This window comes from Myotis davidii, unplaced genomic scaffold (genome assembly GCF_000327345.1).
Source record: "Myotis davidii unplaced genomic scaffold, ASM32734v1 scaffold88, whole genome shotgun sequence".
NCBI classification, from domain to species: Eukaryota; Metazoa; Chordata; class Mammalia; order Chiroptera; family Vespertilionidae; genus Myotis; species Myotis davidii.
This window is the reverse complement of record NW_006300377.1, coordinates 3,422,744-3,426,995: the sequence shown is the minus strand read 5'-3', so window position 1 is coordinate 3,426,995 and position 4,252 is coordinate 3,422,744. Positions and strand designations below refer to the sequence as shown.

The window sequence follows — 4,252 nt, the reverse complement described above, 5'->3', positions numbered from 1 at the left end:
GGTCACATATGTAATACCCTTTGTAATAAAAAATAAAATTAAAAAAAAATAAATGACATTGAAGAACAGGTAAAGCTAAGCTATAGTAATAGAATCAGGATAATGGTTGCTTAAAGGGTAATGGGGATTGAGCGGAAGGGGGCATGAAGGTACTTTCTATCTTGATTGGGGTGGTGGTCACATGGGCATATAAATTTACCAAAATATTAAATTATACACTTTAGATCCATGTATTTCACTGTATCTAAATTTTACCCGAATAAAGCCCTGACCAGTTTGACTCAGTGGTTAGAGCATCAGCCTGTGGACTGAAGGTCTCGGGTTCAATTCCAGTCAAGGGCACGTACCTTGGTTGCAGGCTCGATTCCTGGTCCCCTGTCAACCCCTGTGGGAGGCAACCAGTCCATCTGTCTTTCTCACATCAAGGTTTCTCTCACTCTGTCTCTCCCCTTTCCTTCCATTCTCTCTAAAGAATCAATGGAGAAAATATCCTCTGGTGAGGATTAACAAAAAATTATTTTTTTACCTAAAAATCAACACACAAATAAACAGCCTGGTCAGGGAGCTCAGTTGGTTAGAATGTCTTTCTGATACACCAATATTGTAGGTACAATCCCCAATTAGGGGCACATGCAAGAATCAAACAATGAATGCAAAAATAAGTGGAACAACAAATTGATGTCTCGCTTTCTCCTTTCCTCTCCCTCAAATCAATAAACATTTTTCTTTAAATAAATAAACAAAACCTGATGTAGTGGAAATAACATAAGTGTTGGTGTTAAAAAACTGTGAATTTGAAAACCATTTCTATTCCTAGGTGTGTAAAGTCCCATAATCTTGATAGACTTTAATATTTTTATCTATAAAATGGGAAAGTTGCCAAAACCGGTTTGGCTCAGTGGATAGAGCGTCAGCCTGCGGACTGAAAGGTCCCAGGTTCGATTCCGGTCAAGGGCATGTACCTTGGTTGCGGGCACATCCCCAGTGGGAGGTGTGCAGGAGGCAGCTGGTCGATGTTTCTCTCTCATCGATGTTTCTAACTCTCTATCCCTCTCCCTTCCTCTCTGTAAAAAATCAATAAAATATATTTAAAAAAAATAAAATGGGAAAGTTGTTTAACCTCATTTCATTTTATTGTGGTAAAATATATATAACATAAATTTACTATTTAACCATTTTAAGCGTACAGTTCTATAGCATTAAGTACATTTATTTTTTAAAAAATATGTTTTTATTGATTTTAGAGGGGAAGGAGAGGGAGACAGCGATAGAACATCAATGATGAGAGAGAATCACTGATCGTCCGCCTCCTGCGTGCCCCACACTGGAGTTCGAGCCCGTAATCCGGGCATATGTTCTGATTGGGAATCGAGTCATGACCTCCTGGTTCATAGGTCGATGCTCAACCACTGAGCCACGCCGGCTGGACTAGGTACATTTAGTCCACATTATCATTATTCCTATCTCTAACTTTTTCACTTTACCAAATGAAACTGTACCTATTAAACACTAAATCTCTATTCCCTTCTCCCCTCAGTCCCTGACACCCATGCTTCTGCTTCCTGTTTCTGTGAATTGGACTACTCTAGATACTTTATATAAGTGGAATCATACAATATTTGTCTTTTTTGTGACTGGCTTATTTCACATAGCCAAATTCTTCAAGGTTAATCCATGCTGTAACCTGTGTCAATATTTCCTTGTTTATTTATTTTTTAAATGACAACTTTTGATTTTTTTAATACATATTTTTATTGCTTTCAGGGTGGAAGGGAGAGGGAGAGAGAGATGAAACATCAGTGCCGAGAGAGAATCATTAATCGGCCGCCTCCTGCATGCCCCACTGGGAATGGAGCCCACAACTTGGGCATGTGCCCTGACCGGGAAATGAACCGTGATCTCCTGGGTCATAGGGCAACACTCAACCACTGAGCCATGCTGTCTGGGTGATCCTTTTTGTTTTTATAGAATTGGCAGTAATGGCCCCATTTTATTTATGATTTTACTTATTTGAACCTCTCTCTTTTTTCCTTAGTCAATCTAGCTAAAGTTTTGTCAATTCTATTGAATTTCTTCTCACTGGGTTTTTGAGGGTTAAGTAACATTTAACATTCCTAAAGAAGAAATATGCCCTAGCCGGGTTGGCTCAGTGGATAGAGCGTCAGCCTGCGGACTGAAAGGTCCCAGGTTCGATTCCGGCCAAGGGCACATGCCTGGGTTGCGTAAAATCAATAAAGAAATATATTTTTTAAAAAAGAAGTAGAAATGGTCAAAAGTTACATATGTATTTTTTAATATATTTTATTGATTTACAGAGAGGAAGGGAGAGGGATAGAGAATTAGAAACATCAATCAGCTGCCTCCTGCAAGCCCCCCACTGGGGATGTGCCCACAACTAAGGTACATGCCCTTAACTGGCATCAAACCTGGGACCCTTCAGTCCACAGGCCAACACTCTATCCACTGAGCCAAACCGGGCAGGGCCAAAAGTTATATTTTAATTATTTCCTTAAATAATTCAAAGAAATTAAGTTAATAGTAAGATACCATTATTTTACCCAATTGGCATTGTTATTAACAAAACCCAGCTGGAATTCATCCTCTTGTGTGTGGGCTTAGTTACTAGAAGGAGATACTTAGGGGAGCTTAGGGAGACTGGTAATATTTTATTTATTGATCTGGGAGCTGATTATATGTTTTAAAAATTCATCAAGCAATGGGGAGTTATCATTTACTTGGTGTAGACTTATAGTTTTACATGACAAAAAGAATTCCTGAATTGGATGCTGGTGATAGTTGTAGAACAATGTAAATGCTTTATTTAATGCCAATGAATTGTACACTTAAAAATGGTAAAATAGTAAACTTTATATATATTTCACAAATTTTTTTTTTGTAAACCTATTTTTTTCATGGCTCATGGATCGGCTGCCTCCTGCACACCTCACCCTTGGGATCCTGGGCATATGCCCTGACCGGGTTCGAACCCTGACCTCCTGGGTTCATAGGTTGATGCTCAACTACTGAGCCACCTCGGTCGGGACAAATTTTTTTTTTAAACCATTGTTTTACACTTATAATGTGTACACTTTCCTGAATCTAAGTTATAGTTTAATTATTAAAAAAATGTGGTACCTAGTTTGGGAGCTTGTAGTAAGCTGACACTGCTGGTGCAAGTGTAACTGATATCTTTCTGGAAGGCAATCTGTATCAAAAGCCATAAATTTTGACTCGGCAATTCTACATTTAGGAATTTATCCTAAGGAAATATTTAAGATGTTTGCAAAGATGTGTGTAAAAGGACATTTACTGTAATGTTGTTTATTATAATGTTAACAGAAAAAAAATAATATAGAAAACAACTAATCCTATATAATAAAAGGCTAATATGCAAATTGACCAAATGGCAGAATGACTGGTTGCTATGACACACACTGACCACCACGGGGCAGACACTCAATGCAGTAGCTGCTCCCTGGTGGTCAGTGTGCTCCCACATGGGGAGCGCTGCTCAGCAAGAATCCCTGAGCTGGGCTCATTCCTGGAGAGCGCAGCTGCGGTGGTGGGAGCCTCTCCTGCCTCCCCAGCAGCGCTAAGGATGTTCGCCTGCAGGCTTAGGCCCACTTTCCCTGGGGAGTGGGCCTAAGCCAGCAGTCGGACATCCCCCAAGAGCTCTTGGACTGCAAGAGGGTGCAGGCCGGGTTGAGGGCCCCCCTGAGTGCACACATTTTGTGCACCAGGCCTCTAGTGTCCTATAAAAGGGGACCAGGGCTTTCTGGATTTCAGCTTAGAGGAGGCCTAGGTGCAACTTCCTTCAGTTGTCTTCAGGGTAGGTTTATCTGACACCAGCCACATCCCCCATGCTGCCAAAGTTCTATCCCAACAAGATCAAAGTCATACACCTGAGTTGCACCAGTGGAGAATTTGGTGCCATGTCTGCCCTGGATCCCATGATTGGCCCCCTAGGTCTGTCTCCAAAAAAGGTTGGTGATGCATTGCCAAAGCAACCAGTGATTGGAAGGGTCTAAAGCAAGTATGTCAAACTCGCAGCCCACAGGCCGCATGTGGTCCACAACGAATATTTTTGCAGCCCAGCCAATATAACGGTAAGAAACATTTTAATAAGAATTTCGTAACTTTATTTTTACAGTATCCTGTTATACATAATCTACACTAATAAAAGAGAAACATGGTAATTGGCGTACGACCGCTACCCTTCCCATTGGCTAATCAGGGAGATATGCAAATTAAC

At 40.7% G+C, this 4,252-nt stretch overlaps 1 pseudogene; it reads left to right on the top strand.

The window, feature by feature from the left end:
- Window positions 1–3,845: 3,845 nt before the first annotated feature.
- Window positions 3,846–4,252, top strand: part of LOC107185217 — a 3,609-nt pseudogene continuing 3,202 nt past the window's right edge.